Genomic DNA, 17,984 nt, shown 5'->3' with positions numbered 1-17,984 from the left:
TCATTTGTTTTCTTATGAATACCCTTCTTCTCCGCCCCCCCACCTTTTTTTTTTTCCCCCGCTGGAGTACCAGCAGAAGTAGAGCAGAACATCTCATTACCTAGATGAGTAGTCATTATGCACCTGATTGGTTTATCTATGCCTGTTTGAAAAAGGGGTAAGGAAAACTGGAGAGAAAGCTCATTGTGGACAGAGATGGTGACAGTGGAATAGCCTGTGTCTGTTTTGAATTTCTCTGAGTTCAAGTGGTACTGCAGAATGTAACCAGGCTTCAGTCATTTTGACAGGGCTTGGGCTGCTGGAGAGGGGAGAGTCAAAGCAGATCTTTAGCTAGGAAAATGTGCAGTGGCTAAGAGCTTCTCACCCTTGGTTATCAGAAAGTTCCAGCTTGTCCCCAGAAGAAAAGTTGCCATTTGACCACCTGTGATACAGACAGTATCGTTCCTGTTAGCCAGGAAAGTGGCAGCGACCACAGAAGACTACTGAGAGCGCAGACACTGAGCTGTTTGTTTTGTTCTCTCCCTAGGCCCCATCCCACAAATAGACCAGACCACACCCCCCTTCCTCTGTTAACTCTCTTGAACCATAGGTGAAGCCTGAATTTGGAGATGAAGGAGGTGATTGAAAGACTGAGGATTAAAGATTTAAATATCAGTAAATGGGACTGGACTTTTCAATAACTGAAAGCCACTGAAAAACAGAAGGAATTGTTCCAGATGCCACCAAGGACTAGGAAAAGGAAACTGGGCAAATCATAGTTTGGAGTGGAAACTGGAGAAAAATAAAACCTTTTCTCATGTTTTTACCAATTCAGACCCTTTATTAAAGTTACACACGTATCAGGTTAAGTTCCTACTAAAGCCCCTCGTGACACCAGGACTCATTCTTCTCTCTCCATAAAAGCTGTTAGGGTACACACACAATTGTTTGATTTTCCTAACATTTCTGTTTTCAAGTATATTCCAGTTCTGCTCAGTATAATGCAGTGTTAAGGATGCTTTATGCAATTTTCAGATTTATAAACTGAATGTGGTAATCTTTTAAGTTGGAACATTAATTAAACTGTCTTATTCCTTAGTTGTTATGGAGTTGGAGTGTATTGAACCTTGGAAACGTTGTTGTTCAGTTGCTCAGTTGTGTCCGACTCTTTGTGACCCCATGGACAGCAGGACACCAGACTTCCCTCTTTCCCTATCACTCAGACTCACGTCCCTTGAGTCGATGATGCCATTAAAGTAAAAATGACTTGATAAAAAGCATCAGCTTAACATATTTTACTTAGTATATGATATTTTCAGTTTATAAAGTTTTAAATTAATTTTTACTCAGTTTTCAACATGTGCAAGGTAAATGGGTTTCAGTTTCAGTAATGTAGAACAATAGAATAAATGCAAAATCAAGATGGATTAAATAATACCTAATATCACTGTGTGCTTGGCCCTATTTCAAGTACTTTGTACATGTTAAGCCATTTATCCTTATAAGTATTATATGATACAGATATTGTTATCTATTCCTTTTTACGCATGAGAAAAATGAGGCACAGCATTTAAATAACTTGTCGAGGTTTGAACAGCTAAATAAGTGGCAGAGCCGGGATTCAAACCCAAGTCGTCCGACTTAGAATCCGTGTTCTTGACCACAAAGTTATATTTGTTCTCAAATGGAGCAGGATGATTTTAACATGAAGACCTGAACCACACATAGTCAAGTACATGTTTACTCTGTTTTTGCCTGTTTGTGTTCTGTGTTCTCCACAAGGAGAAGATCAGTTTGCCTGAGTTTGCTGTAGTGTTGCCTGAGGTACCTGTTAAAACATGTTCTCCACTGAAGGCCTAAATGTATTTATATTTGACGGGTTAAATTTGATTGACTTTTAACAATTAATCCCGCTTCTGTTTTTAATATTTAAGATTTGTTTGAAACTTCTCGTGGGTAACTTTTTGATTGGCATTCTTCGCTGGGCCTAATGTCTCCTTTGCATTGTAGAGAAAAGGAGAGGAAAAGGTCAGTGGATTACAGCTATTTTCTAAACATCCAGAACCCTTTTCATAAACATTTTTTAAAATTAGTGCTCTATTGCATATCTCATTTCTAAGACATAGGTTTGTTGATGAGGATCAAACAGACAAGCTTTTTTCACAGCTTTATCACGGCTTTTACTCTAAAGTAGTTGAAATTGGGTAGATACTTGTAAAACGTAATTGTTATTTGTATTGTTTCTTAGAATACACTTAAAATCTGTCTTGTGCGAGAACAGGAAGAAAAAAGGTTTAAAAATACTGCCACATCAGTTGAAAATGAAAGTGAAGAGGCTCATCTGGGGGAAGGTTTTGGAGTCAAATAGGTTGAGAAATGAAACCTGATTTTTAGCTATTGGTGTTGCTGAGACTGTCCTCTGGAATATTATTAAATTGTTTATGCTGCTCCATAAAAATTTTTTGTGTAAGTGGTTATATGTAGACATTTTTGAATCTTCTTCCTTGCAGGTTTTTCTCCAAAACAAACAGAAGGCTTTTTTGCCTCCTAGTTACAGAAGTAGTGCTTACTGAACAAATGTAAAACACAGAGAAGCCTCGAGAAGAAAGTAAAAATCTGTTATATTCGTACTACTCAAAGGTGACATCTGCACACATTTTGGTATACATAGTGTAAGTTTTTTTTATAAGATATTACTGCTTAATGTTTCTGCCATAACTTCAGAATTTGATGAAATTAGGTGAGTAAAGCTGAAATTCTGTTCATACATTAAGCTTGTATGTCTGAACCTGAAATACAAGAAACTTAGAATTTAGGGGATAGAGAGGGAAGTTACCGAAATAGAAATACACAGTTTTGGAAATTTGGCTGTCTCACTCTAGTTATCTGCTCATCTTTTTTGTTGTCTATTCTCCTCTTTTCAGCTATGTAAGTTTTAAAAAACTAAGACATTTCAAATTTGAAGTGTTTTTCTATAGTAATCGACTAAAATAGAGTAAGATGTGGGGAGGTAGAACCTAAACTGAGGGAGGTCAAAAACCATATGGAAATAGAAAATCCAAAACCTCTTGCAGAATGAAGCTAGGAAGAATGGAATCTAAACACTGAAATTATACATCTGGGAGGCAGCTGTGCGTTCTTTGTTCATAGGTTCTGCTGCAGAAATAGCAAAAGAAACTTTGAAAGGGAAATGTATCCTAAATAGACTAAGCTAACTATGATATGGACATTTTTAATGTTACAATGTGTATTAAGTCATCTTTAAATGAATTGTTCCTTAAGTAGTAATAAAAATACTTTCCCAAAAATAGCAGATCACTTTGGGGGGTTAAATTTGAGTTTCCTATTTATATCGTCAGCACTGAATCAGCATTTTATTAAATTACAGATCAAGGGATTTTCAGTGACACTAAAAGAGTGTGATACTGTTGTGAATTTGTTGGTTGCTTTCGTTTTTGTTAGTATTCAGGGATGTGTGGTAGTTTAATGTTCTGCCCTTCAAAAATCAACTCTTACGAACTTGTTTAGACAAAACATTTAATTTTTAAAATCATCGGGCAGTTAAAAACAGTTGAAATTTGAAAAGGGAAGACGTAAAAAAGCTTTTGTTTAGTTTTGAAATGTTTATAATTACTAACATCTGAATGGCTTTATAGTTTACAAACCACTTTTTAGCATCCAGTTAATCGCTGATGAATTTGTCTTGCTGACGTTTTTATCTCTTGAAAATTAAGACAGAGCACTCAAGTTGGTGGTTATAGAATGCTCTTTAGTTTTTACTTTCTATAAGAGTGATGTGTAGTCAAGGATTTAGAAATCACGGAAGACTAGAACAAGAAGGAATCATATCTCCAACATCTCATAATAGCCATTGTTGACATTTGGTATAATTCTCAGCCTTGTTTTTCTGTTCATATTTTTTGCATAGTTTGCCCTGATACTGGAGGATATAATACTTGTATCCTTTAAACATTTATTTGTATGTTAATTTTTTCTAATAAAAACATAGTTCTTAACCATTTGAGGGGGGGTTATTGTTTCAGTGGAATTTTTTTCTACTTGAGGGAAAACATTTTATCCTAGGATCATGTGTTATATAGTATTAAGAGCATGGACTCTGCTTGGGTTTAAATCCCAGCTCTGCTTCTTCTTAGCTGGGCTATCAGCAATTTTGGTAAACTAACATCTCTGTGTCTGTTTCCTCATCTGTAAAGTGGGAATAATGGCTTCTGCTTCCTGGAGTGGTTGTAAATTTATATATATATATATGTATGTATATATATGTATATAGTTTTGCTTTCATGGAGCATATATATATATGTATGTATTTTATATTTTAGAACTAGTATCTGACCCACTATAAGCACTGTATAAGTTAACTAAAATTTTAGATTAAGGACCATAACCACACTGACTGCTGATCAAACTAGTAAACAAAAAATTAGTAAAGATACAGAAAGTCAGATATTGCAACAAAATACATAACCTAATTAATAGAGAACATCACACCCAATAAGGATAGAGTGTGACCCACTGTGTCATTAAAGCAAGCCTCAAAAAATATCAAAGGATTGAAATCATTCACAGTGTCCTCTGATGATAGTGGAATTAAATTAGAAACCAGTAACAAAAAATAATGAGAAAATCTTTGAAATTAGACTGTATTTTTAAATAACCACACATGGGTCAAATAAGAAATTACAAAAGAATTCAAAGTTATTTTGGATTCAAAAATAATTAAAATACATGTCATTTCAAATTTGGGGATACAGTTAATTCTGTACTTGGAGGAAATGTTACAGCTTTAGAAATATATATTATAAAAGTAGAAAGGCTGCAAATAAACAACTTAAGGGTCCGTCTCAAGAAATTAAAATGAGATTTCCTGTCTCAGGTTTTATTGGGTGGGGTTGTGGGGAGGAATTTTAGTTTACATTTTTATCCCTTTATAGGAGGAAAGGTATGATTGACCACAATAGTTGTACTTTTTTAACTAGTACATTTGAACTCTCCCTGCTCAGACAGTAAAGTGTCTGCCTACAATGCCAGAGACCTGGGTTCGATCTCTGGGTCATGAAGATCCCCTGGAGAAGGAAATGGCAACCCACTCCAGTACTCATGCCTGGAAAATTCCATGGACAGAGGAGCCTTGTAGGCTACAGTCCATGGGGTCGCAAAGAGACACGACTGAGCGACTTCCCTTCCCTCCCAAAGCTTGAGTCCTAATTTACTTGATTTCTAGCAGGCTTCAGGTGAGGTGAAGTCGCTCAGTCGTGTCCGACTCTTTGCAGCCCCATGGACTTCTCCGTCCATGGGATTCTCCAGGCAAGAATACTGGAGTGGATTGCCATTTCCTTCTCCAAAGGAGGCTTCAGTACCCTTTATGAAAACCTCTCATTTTCTTGGCCCTTCCATAGAGCCTTTAACTTTTCTAAGGAGAAAGAAAGTCTCTTTGAGGAAGCATAGACAATTCTGAGATGATCAACTTAGTATTGGTAATTATTTCTAGTCTTTAAGACTTGTAAAGTATAAATCAACTTGAAAAGTACATAATGCGCGACTGTCACAGACTAAAGACTCTCCAGACTTGGTTACACCGTAGTGAATGAAGATAGCCCTGAGTTCTGCTTTCATGGAGCTTATGCTTTAATGGGGGAGATTAGCATTAAAAAAAAAAGGCAAACCCACCCAGTTTTGCCATGACAGTGTGGTATTGGTGCTAGGAAAGGGAAGTTTAGAGTCCTAGTAGAATGGCTAGTAGAGGACCTAAGCTTATGTAGGTTGAGAATGTGGTAAGATATGTAAAAATTAGAATAAAAAAATTAGAATAAAGTAGGGAAATAGAATGGAAAAATCATAGGAAGTATATTTTTAAATGGGGAAATAAATTTTAAAATGTGTTACCTTAACTGACTAATCCAGAGGCTTGAGTGGTTATCCTTAGTTTGGTATATAGCATTGGATAGAATGCAATGGCACCCCACTCCAGTGTTCTTGCCTGGGAAATCCCATGGCGGAGGAGCCTGGTAGGCTGCAGTCCATGGGTCGCGAAGAGTCAGACACGACTGAGCAACTTCACTTTCACTTTTCACTTTCATGCATTGGAGACGGAAATGGCAACCCACTCCAGTGTTGTTGGCTGGAGAGTCCCAGGGACGGGGGAGCCTGGTGGGCTACCGTCTATGGGGTTGCACAGAGTTGGACACGACTGAAGCGACTTAACAGCAGCAGCAGCCTCATTCAAGACATGCTTTTTAGTTCTCTGTTCTCTAGAATAGAAGTGATCAGGACTAGACCAGATAATTGCTAAGTTTCTAGTACTTAAGTGCTCATTCTTGTTGAAACTGTTATTAGCTCTTTAAAAGAGTATTTTTCTCTAATTGTGGAAACAATATATGCCATGTTTAGAAAAAATTTGGAGACTAGAGAAGAAAGACTCTCTTCTTCAAATTTCATTTGTACTAGAGATGTCAATTTTATTATAAATAGAGTATATATCAGAGAACTTGACCTCCCTGCAGCTATGGGAGGTAGTGATCAAGAGGACACTATTAATCAGAATAGGCTAAAGTATGCTCAGTAATGAAAAAAATTCTCCGATTTTAGTGGCTTGACAGAGTGAAGTTTGTTTCTCATCCCACAGTCAAGTTAGGTCAAGTATAAGCAGTTGAGAGAAACCTGTCAGAGGCTCTACCATCTGTAGCTGTTTCTCTATAACCAAGTGGCTTTCTTGGTTGCTATGGAAGGGAAGAGAACATTGGAGGATCTTGTAACCGGCAATTATGTAGCTTCAGTAGTAGGAACTAGTCATTTGGCTTTACCTAACTGCAAGGGAATAAAGAAGTGTAGTTCTTCCATGTCCCTGGGGTAGAGGAGACCTGGCTGTGGGTGAGCTTTAAAAATCTTAAAAACGAAAAAAAAAAAAAAATCTTAAAAACGATCTTGGTTTTCCTGGCCATAGTTGAGTAATTGAGGATGGACCTCTAATTCAAGTGGGGCTGGTTGGATTGTTTTGCCTAGGAATTTGCTTTTGGGCCACTGGCGACTGGAATGCTTAGGCCAATAGACACAGAAGCTTTGCTCCCAGTCAGGGTGGGATTCAAATGCTTAAGTATTAAGAAATTTATCCATAGAAGAATGAATCAGATTCGTTGAAGAAATAAAGTGTAGTTTTGGAGAGAAAAAATAGCTGTTGGTATTCAGTGGCTTTCCATTTCTCAGTCTACTTCTTGAGAGTATATATGCTTTCCCAATACATGGAATAGTCCCTCAAAGTGGACTTGTTTTGTGCCACAGAGATAATCAGTAGATTTTCAGAAAGCAAAGAGCAAACAGGTTGTGTTTTCTGATCACAGTGCCATAGAATGGCTGGCAATAGGCTGCCTGACCTCCCTCCAGAATAAAAGCAGAGCAAACAGAGACATGAATCGGAAACAAAAACGCCTGCGTTTGTGTGTGTGTGTGTTTGGGAGGAAGAGACATAGCTTTTAAATAGCTTAAAGAGACAGTCATAGCTGAACTCACACAATTCAGAAGTAAATTACAGTGAGAGCACCATGTAATATCAGTAAAGGCAATGTGAAATTTTATGGGAAATTCATAAAAATTAAAAATCAGTAAATAAGATTAAAACTGAGTGAACAAGTATTCAGTTCACCTGATTTAAAACAACAAAATAAAGTCAAATAAAATAGAATGAAGGAATAATAAATATAAAGTTATAAGTTAATGGAAACCAAAACAACTGGCGTAAAATAAAAAATTAGCAGACTCTGGGCAAGTCTGATTAAGAAAATGAACTGGAAGCAAACGTTAAAACAAAGCTATAAACTACTCTATAAATACCAAGATAAAAGTCTTGTGATAGAATAGTATGTGCAACTTTATGCCACATTTCCTAGAAATTGGATGAAATGGATTATTTCCTAGGAAAATAGAAATTACTGAAATGGTCAGAAGAAATGGAAAAGCTTGATAATCCAGTAGCTGATGGAGAAATAGAAAAAGTTGTCAAAAAGATACATCCTTAAAAGGGCCAGATGTTTTATAAAACTTTAAAGTAACTGATAATTCCTGTTATACATCATTTCCAGAGGAAAGAAAAAATGCAGGAAGATACTCTTTGAAACTAGCATTAACTCTCACAGCAAAAAGGATAGCACAGGAAAAGAAAGCAATAGGCCCTTCTCATCACCTAATTGTAAGATCCCAAATAAAATACTAGAAATCAAACCCAAAAGTATATTAAAGCTGTAGGATCAAACTGTCCCAGAGATTCAAGGGTGACTTCACCTTAGGAAATCTATTAGTGTCATTGTTATTGTTCAGTTGCCACATTGTATCATTAACACTACATTAATAACCAGAGGAGGAAAACAGTATAATCATCTTAACTGATGACGAAAAAACTATTAGATAAAGTTCAGTAAGCAGTTCTGATAGACTAGGTTTAGGAACAGAAAGAAACTTCCTTAACCTGATAAGAGATGAAATTAACTGAAGCGTACAGCAAATACAACTGGCAAGATATTTTCCATGAGAAAAAGAGCAATACTAAGAGCTCATTTTTTTAAAATTTATTTTTTGTATTGAAGGATAATTGCTTTACAGAATTTTGTTGTTTTTTCTGTGAAACCTCAACATGAATCAGCTATGCTGCTGCTGCTGCTGCGTTCCCTCAGTCGTGTCCGACTCTGTGCGACCCCATAGACCGCAGCCCACCAGGCTCCTCTGTCTCTGGGATTCTCCAGGCAAGAACACTGGAGTGGGTTGCCATTTCCTTCTCCAATGCATGAAAGTGAAAAGTGAAAGTGAAGTTGCTCAGTCGTGTCTGACTCTTTGTGACCCCATGGACTGCAGCCTACCAGGTTCCTCTGTCCATGGGATTTTCCAGGCAAGAGTACTAGAGTGGGGTTGAATCAGCCATAGGTATACATGTATCCCCTCCCTTTTGAACCACCCTCCCATCTCCTGCCCCATCCCACCTGTCTAGATTGATACAGAGCCTCTATTTGAGTTTCCTGAGCCATACAGCAAATTCCCATTGGCTATCTATTTTACATATGGTAATGTAAATTTCCATGTTACTCTAAGAGCTCATTTTTAATGCTGCTGCTGCTGCTACTGTTAAACATTTAACCGGAGATCTCTGCCTGAGGAGTTTTGTGTAAAAAAAAGTATAGAAGCATACCTTGGAGATGTTGTGGGTTTGGTTTCAGACCACCTCAGTAAAGCATGTATCATAATCTTGTTGCTGTTCAGTCATATATCTTAATAAAAGAAGTCAAACGAATTTTTGTTTTCTCAGTGCAGGTAAAAGTTATACTACACTGTAGTCTACTAATGGGAAATAGCATTGTCTAAAGAAACCAACATCGGTACCTTAAAGATACTTTATTGCTAAAAATTGTTGACTGACATCTGCAACTTCAGTTGAGTCAGTCTTTTTGCCAGTGGAGGGTCTCCCCTTAATATTGATGGCTGCTAACTAATCGGGGTGGTGATTGCTGAAGGTTGGGGTGTCTGTGGCAGTTTCTTAAGACAGCAGTGGTGTTTGTTGCCTTGTTTGACTTTTCCTTTCATGAGCGGTTTCTGTGTAGCATGCAATACTGTTTGATAGCTATTTACCCACAGTAGAACTTCTTTGCAAGTTTGAGCCTATCTTCCTACACTTACTGCTGCTTTATCAAATAAGCGTATGTAATATTCTAAATCTTCTGTTATTTCAACAGTTTTCACCACATCTTTACTAGGAGTATTTTCCATCTCAAGAACCACTTTCTTGGTTCATCCTCATTGGTTTTTATCGTGAGATTGCAGCAATTCAGTCCCATCTTCAGGCTCCACTTCTGATTCCAGTTCTCTTGCTGTTTCCACCACATCTGCGGTTACTTCCTCCGATGAAGTCTTCTACCCTTCAAAGTCATTCATGAGGGTTGGAATCAGCTTCTTCCAAACTTCTGTTAATGTTGATATTTTGACCTCCTCTCATAAATCATGAATGCTCTTAATGGCATCTAAGTGGTGTATATTTTCCAGAAGGTTTTCAGTTTACCCAAATTCATTGGTGGAATAACTGTGTATGGCAACTATAGCCTTACAAAATGTGTTTCTGGTTTTTTAAAAAAATTATTTTTACCTTTGCTGGGTCTTCGTTGCTGTGAGGGCTTTTCTGTAGGTGTGGAGAGTGGGGCCCACACTAGTTGTTGCGAAGCTTCTCACTGCAGGGGCCTGTCGTTGAGGAGAACCTAGTACGGGTTCTGGAGTACAGGCTCCGTAGTTGTGACGCTTGGGCTTAACTGCTCTGAGGTGTGTGGGATCTTCCTGGACCAGGGGTTGAACTGGAGCCTCCCACATCGGCAGGTGGATTTTTCACCACTGAGCCACCAGAGAAGCCTCTGAAATGTATTTCTTAAGTAATAAGACTTGAAAGGTGAAATTACTCCTTGATCCATGGGCTGAGTAATGGATGTTTTGTTAGCAGGCGTGGAAACAGCATTAAACTCAGTGTACATTTCCAGCAGAGCTCTTGGGTAACCAGGTGCATTGTCAGTGAGCAATAGCATTTTTTTTTTAATTTTAATTTTTTAAATTGAAGCATGGTTGTTTTAGAGTGTTGTGCCTCCTCCTGCTGTACAGCAGAGTGACTCAGGTACACACATAGACACTGTTTGTTAAATAGTCTTCCATTATGTTTTATCACAGGATATTGAATACAGTTCCCTGCGCTATACAGTAGCCCTTGTTGTTTACCCATCCGGTATATAACAGTTTACATCTGTTAATCCCAGACTCCCAGTCCTTCCCCCCGCCCCCCATCCTCTTCCCCCTTGGAAGCCACAGGTCAGTTTTCTCCGTCTTTTGAGTCTGTTTTGTAGGTAGGTTCGTTTATGCCATATTTTAGATTTCATGTATAAGTGACAATCGTCTAGTATTTGTCCATCTCTTTCTAACTTACTTCACTTAGTATGATAATCTCTAGTTGCATCCCTGTTGCTGCAGATGGCATGATCCTGTTCTTTCTTCCTGGCTGAGTAATTCATTGTGTATGAATTACTGTTACATTGTGAAGTGACGTGAAGTCTCTCAGTCGTGTCCGACTCTTTGCGATCCTGTGGACTGTAGCCCACCAGGCTCCTCTGTCCATGGGATTCTCCAGGCAAGAATCCTGGAGTGAGTTGCCATTTCCTCCTCCAGGGGATCTTCCCGGCCGAGGGATCGAACCTAGGTCTCCCGCATTGCAGGCAGATGCTTTAACCTCTGAGCCACCAGGGAAGCACACTCAACATCACTAGTTATTAGAGAAATGCAGTTCAAAACTACAATGAGGTACCACCTCACACTGGTCAGAATGGCCATCATCAAAAAGTCTACAAATAGTAAATACTGTAGAGGGTACGGAGAAAAGGGAATCCTTCTGCACTGTTGGTGGGAATGTAAGTTGGTGCAGCCACTGTACTAGGTAATTACATAACTACATCGTACTGTGTAGTTGTCCTTACATTGTATATAAGTATCACATCTTTTCTATCCATCCATCTGTTGATGGACATTTGGGTTGCTTCCATGTTCTGGCTATTGTGAATAGTGCTGCCCTGAACATAGGGTTGCGTGTCATCTTTTTGGATTATAGTTTTGTCAAGGTATATACCCAGGAGTGGGATTGCTGGATCATATGGCGATTCTGTCTTCCGTTTTCTGAGGAACCTCCATTCTGTTTTCCATAGTGGCTGCACCAACTTACATTCCCACCACCAGTGCAGAAGGATTCCCTTTTCTCCATACCATCTACAGCATTTATTATTTGTAGACTTTTTGATGATGGCCATTCTGACCGGTGTGAAGTGGTACTTCATCGTAGTTTTGAATTGCATTTCTCTAATAACTAGTGATGTTGAGTGTCATTTCACGTGCCTACTGGCCATCTATATGTCTTCTTTGGAAAATTGTGTATTGAAGTCTTCTGCCCATTTTTCGGTTCAGTTTCTTGTTTTTTTGTTGTTTTGTTGAGTTGTGTGAACTGTTTGTATGTTTTGGAGATTAAGCCCCTGTCTGTCACATCAGTGAGCAGTAATATTTTGAAGGAATCTTTTCCTGAGCTGTTGGCCTCAGTGGCCTTGAAACGTCCAGAAGACCATGTTGTAGACGGATGTACTGTCACCCAGGCTTTGTTGTTTCATGTAGGGAGCATGATGGAGTAGATGGAGCACAATTCTTAAAGGCCCGAGGATTTTCGGGATGGTAAATGAGCACTGGCTTCAATTTAAAGTCATCAGCTGCATTAGCCTCTAACGAGAGTCAGCCTGAGCTTTGAAGTCAGGCGTGGACTTCTCTCTCTAGTTATGAAAGTCCTAGATGGCATCTTCTTCCAACATAAGGCAGTTTTGGTACTTGCCTGGTGGTCCAGTGGTTAAGACTCTGCACTTGCAATGCAGGCTTCTTGCCTTAAACTTCATGAACCTGCTTTTGTTTTCAACCTGTTTTTTCTGTAACTTCCTCATCTCTCAGCCTTAAGAGATGTGAAGAGCCTTAGGACCTTGCACTGGATTAGGTTTTGGCTTAAGGGAGTGTTGTGACTGGTTTCACCTTCTAATTCAGACCACTAAAACTTTCTCCGTGTTAACAATAAGGCTGTTTTTCTTTCTTAACGTGTGTGTTCATTGGAGCAGCACTTTTAATTTCCTTCAAGGACTTTTCCTTTGCATTTCACGACTTGATTCTTGGTTTGGTGCAAGAGGCCTAGTACTTTGGGCTTTTGACATGCCTCCCTCACTAAGCTTAATCGTTTCTAGCTTTTGATTTAAAGGGAGAGATGTGTGACTTTTCTTTCACTTGAACACTTAGAGCCCACTGTATGGCATTTAATTGTCTGATTTCAGTGCTGTCGTGTCTCAGGGAATAGGGAAGCCCAAGGAGACAGAGAGATGGGGGAGTGGCTGGTTGTGGAGTAGTGAGAACACTCACAACATTTATCAGGTAAGTTTGCTGTCTGTGTGGGCATGGTTCATGGTGCCCCACAACACTTAAAATTGTAACCACAGAGATCACAGATCACTGTAACAGATATAATAATAATGAAAAACTTTGTAATTTTGTGACACAGAGTCAAGTCACAAAATGAGCAAAATATTGTTGGGAAAATGGCACCAATAAACTTCCTTGACACAGGGTTGTCGCAGATCTTTAATTTGTAGAAAACACAGTATCTGCAAAATGCAATAAAACGAAGATATGCCTGTAAGTGTTTGAAAGAGGGAAAGTCAGAACTTGTACTGTTTGCATGTGCCCTTTGCAAAGCATATAATCTGCCTAGAAAAATCAAGAGAATCAATTGATGAAGTTGGAAAACTAATAAATGAGTTCAATAAGGTGGCTGTATACATTTTGAATGAAAACAATCAGCTTCACTATATGCCAGCAATAGCAGTCAACTTGAAAGTGCTGTCAGTGTTTGCTTTCTCTGATAAGAAGTGCCTGTCAGTCCTAGCCTGCTTGGCAGTCCCTGCCCCAGACACGCTTCGAATCACGGAGAGAGAGCTGCGGGAGGTGAAGCGTTCAGTTTCCTGCTTGCTTCAGTCCAAGAGGCAAATGTTTGAAGGGGTAACATAGGCTGATTGTTTCATGACAGCCCCACGTAGCTGAAACTATTCCTTGTGATGTCCGTCTCACCCTGCTTTAAAAAAAATGTTTCTGGACAACATTCCTTCCAGGAATGTATCACTGAGTTCCCTGGAGGCCTAGCTGGTGTCCTACAAGAATACCAAGAAACTATAAAGAAAATAGAAAAGCAATTCCTCTAAAAACAAATAAGTTTCTTTTTCTTTTTTTAATATAATACATGTGTGTAGTAAACAGTTCAAACTATATAGAAAAGTGAAATTTCTTTTTCTCTCTTGCTACTTTATGTATCTTAAAATTTTCTCTGCATTTACAAAAATACGTTTCCATTTCCATCAATATATGATACCACCTATGTTTCATACAGGTGGTATCATGCATTTTGTATTGCAGCTTGCCTTTTTCACAAAACATTTTCTGAATCTCTCTCGTTTTTAACCTCATGTTGACCTTTATTCTTTGTAAGACTCAGTGTAATCTCTTTGACAGAGCCTCTACTCTGCTTTTCAATCTCTGAAGCCTTTTTGGGGTGCCTCTTTTTCTGACCTTTCTGTTCACTTTCTGGCTCTCAAGACAGTCTATGTCCCCCTGTTTTTAAATGTGTAAAATAACATTTTAAATGTGTAAAATAAAATATACCAGATTACAGAGGAAACCCAATTATATTGAAATACTATTAAAGTAATTAAAAATTTTTAAGATATAGTAATATATATTTTCTTTTATTAACTCATTAAATGATGAGTTTTAATAACTGCCCTAATTTTAAAATAATAATGAACATAAATAATACTCTGAGTTATCTGCAAAAGTATAATTTGATGAGCATATCTGATTCTTTTGGTTACAAAGTTGCAGGTACTGCTGCTACTGTTGTGTGCTTTGCCTACTCATAATTATAAATAATTATGTTTAAATTTCAGTTAGGGGTTAGTAAAACTAAAGATGTAACTTTTTTCTCATCTAAGTTCATGGACCTCCTGAATTTTGTGAGTTATGGGCCTCTGATTAAGAACTCTTGCAAATGAAACTTGGTTCACACCAGAGGATACTGATTCTCCTGCAGACCACCTCTCCTTTGGTCCTGGAGATGAGTTATCCTCCTTGCCCCTCTTTGCTACTTCTGCACCATTCTCCCTCTTGCCTTATTTGGGAGCAAACAAAAGAGATGGTTTTAAGTTGTCTCATCAGGTAACACCACCTACTAATACTGCTCCTGGCCATTTTCCATTGAACTGTGGCTTCAGTTCAGTTCAGTCGCTCAGTCAAGTCCAATTCTTTGCGACCACATGGACTACAGCATGCTGGGCCTCGCTGTCCATCACCAACTCCCGGCGTTTACTCAGACTCATGTCCATTGAGTTGGTGATGCCATCCAGCCATTTCATCCTCTGTCATCCCCTTCTCCTCCCACCTTCAATCTTTCTGAGCATCAGGGTCTTTTCAGATGAGTCAGTTCTTTGCATCAGGTGGCCAAAGTATTGGAGTTTCAACTTCAGCATCAGTCCTTCCAATGAATATTCAGGACTGATCTCCTTTAGGATGGACTGGTTGGATCTCCTTGCAGTCCAAGGGACTCTCAAGAGTCCTCTCCAACACCACAGTTCAAAAGCATCAGTTCTTTGGTGCTCAGCCTTTTTTTTTTTATAGTCCAACTTTCACATCCATACGTGACGACTGGAAAAGCATAGCCTTGACTAGACGGGCTTTTGTTGGCATTACTCCCCCTTTACTCTGGGAAGCTTTTATCTTGTTTCGCTGCCTCCAATACCACTTTATTCTGTTCTTGCTGATCTCAACATCTAGATGGGTGATTCTGTGACTCCCTTCCTGGCCTCTTAGTTTATTGACCTCTTCCCGTGTCTTCCACTCCAGCCACCTGTTGTCATAACTCAGATCTGTTATTCAGTGATAACGTGCTTTTAGTTATAGTAGCTGAAACCCTCCTCTGTAAGTTCAACTGCAGGTACTGAACTCTCTGATGACCACTTCTCTCACCTTTCCAGTTCACGTCTTTTGGTATAAGCTATCCTTTTACCTTGCTGGGGCCTACACCCCATTGACCCTTTCGGTTTTTTATCATTTCTCACCACAGTCTCCTTATGTGCCATTCCATCTCCTTATTCGTTTTAAATTCTGTGGTCGGTCATGATTGTTCAGTTGCGAATACTCAGCACCTTTGCCCTCGCTACATTTCCTAGTTGAGAAACTCTACTGCTAGATACTTGCCTGGTGGTTCAGACGGTAAAGTGTCTGCCTACACTGCGGGAGACCCAGGTTCGATCCCTGGGTGGGGAAGATCCTCTGGAGAAGGAAATAGCAACCCACCCCAGTACTCTTGCCTGGAAAATCCCATGGACAGAGGAGCCTGGTAGGCTACATACAGTCTATGGGGTCACAAAGAGTCAGACACGACTGAGCGACTTCACTTCACTGTTAGATAAATCCAATTGTGCCCACTCTTAACTTTTTGTTATTGTTGTAAAAAAAAAAACATATTCAGTGTACAGTACAGTATTGTTAATTATATGTACATTGTTATACTAGAACTTTTTCATCTTTCTTGGCTAAAACTCTGCCCATTGAACAACAGTGTCCTATTTGCTCCTCACCCCAGCTCTGGCAACCACCATTCTACCTTCTTCTATGAGCTTGATTAGTTTAGATTCCATATGTCACTAAAATCACATAGTATTTGTCTTTTTGTGATTAACTTATTTAACTTAGCATAACTGTGGTATTGGAGAAGACTCTTGAGAGTCCTTTGGACTGCAAGGAAATCCAACCAGTCCATTCTAAAGGAGATAGTCCTGGGTGTTCTTTGGAAGGACTGATGGTGAAGCTGAAATTCCAGTACTTTGGCCACCTGATGCAAAGAACTGACTCATTGGAAAAGACCCTGATGCTGGGAGGGTTTGGGGGCAGGAGAAGAAGGGGACGACAGAGGATGAGATGACTGGATGGCATCACCGACTCGATGGACATGAGTTTGAGTGAACTCCAGGAGTTGGTGATGGACAGGGAGGCCTGGTGTGCTGCGATTCATGGGGTTGCAAAGAGTCTGACACGACTGAGTGACCGAACTGAACTGAACTTCCTCATGGTTCATTCGTGTTTATAGCATATAACAGGATTTCCTTATTTTGAAACGTTGTATAATATTCCATTGTGTTTATGTATCATATTTTCTTTATCCACTCATCTGTTGGTGGCCATTTTGATTGCATCCACTTCTTGGTTGTTGTGAATAGTGCTGTAATGAACACGATTGTGCAAATATCTCTTCAAAGTCCTTTTTCCAATTCTTTTGAATATATACCCAGAAGTGGGATAACTGGGTCATAAAATAGTTCTGTGTTTAATTTTTTGAGAAGCTTCCGCATTGTTTTCTATAGTGGTGCACAAATTTACATTCCCACCAACAGTCTAAGCAGGTTCCCTTTTCTCCACACCCTCTCTAGCATTTATTATTTATAGGCTTTTTGACGATAGCCATTTTGACTGGTGTGAGGTGATACCTCGTTGTGGTTTTGATTTGCATTTCTCTGGTGGTTAGCAATGTTGAGCATTTTTTGACCATCTGTATGTCTTCTTTGAAGAAATGTCTGTAACCTGGGTTTGATCCCTGGGTTGGGAAGATCCCCTGGAGAAGGGAACGGCTGCCCACTCCGGTATTCTGGCCTGGAGAATTCCACGGAGAGAGGAGCCTGGCGGGCTGCAGTCCACGGGGTCACAAAGAGTCAGGCACGACTGAGCCACTTTTCACTTCACTGTTTAGGTCTGCTGCCCATTCTTTAATTATTTTTATACCGAGTTCTGTGAGCCATTTGTATATTTTGGATGATAACCCCTTGTCGGTCACATCATTTACAAATATCTTCTCTCATTCCATAGGTCTTTGTATTTTGTTGGTGTTTTCCTTTGGTTTGCCAAAGCCCCAAAACTTGATTGGGTCCCATTTATCTATTTTTGCTTTTCTGTCTTTTGCCGTGGGAGGCTGATATAAGAAAATGCGGCTACAGTTTATGGCCGAGAATGTTCTCCCTGGGCTCTCTTGTAGGGCTTCTCTGGCGTCCTTTCTTATGCTTGGGCTTCGTAGGTGGCGCTGGTGGTGAAGAACCCGCCTGCCAATGCAGCAGGCATAACAGACGTGGGTTTGATCCCTAGGTTGAGAAGACCCCTGGAAGAGGGAATGGCAACCCACTCCAGCACTCTTGCCTGGAAAATTCCATGGACGGAGGTGCCTGGCAGGCTAGTCCATGGGGTCGCAAAGAATTGGACACAGCTGAAGTGACTTAGCATGCATGCATCCTTATATTTAGGTTTTGAAACCGTTTTGAGTTTAGTTTGTGTACATTGTGAGGGAGTGTTTTCATTTCACTGATTTA

The 17,984-nt window shown here is 39.4% G+C and overlaps 1 protein-coding gene across 2 annotated transcripts in view; it reads left to right on the top strand.

Annotated features, from left to right (window-relative positions):
* The window catches only part of BMPR1A (bone morphogenetic protein receptor type 1A), a 146,208-nt gene that overhangs the window by 12,086 nt on the left and 116,138 nt on the right, over nucleotides 1-17,984 (top strand). Inside the window, exon 1 of one of the 2 annotated variants that reach the window (XM_018042147.1) lies at nucleotides 2,492-2,651. The exons of the other annotated variant lie outside the window; for it this stretch is intronic. The gene's annotated coding sequence lies outside the window, so the exon portion shown is untranslated. Of the gene's footprint in view, nucleotides 1-2,491; nucleotides 2,652-17,984 lie in introns of those variants that run through there. 2 annotated transcript variants of the gene reach the window in all.

Source organism: Capra hircus, chromosome 28 (genome assembly GCF_001704415.2).
Source record: "Capra hircus breed San Clemente chromosome 28, ASM170441v1, whole genome shotgun sequence".
Taxonomy (NCBI): domain Eukaryota; kingdom Metazoa; phylum Chordata; class Mammalia; order Artiodactyla; family Bovidae; genus Capra; species Capra hircus.
The sequence above is the reverse complement of the archived record's forward strand: the minus strand, read 5'-3'. Positions and strand labels throughout refer to the sequence as shown.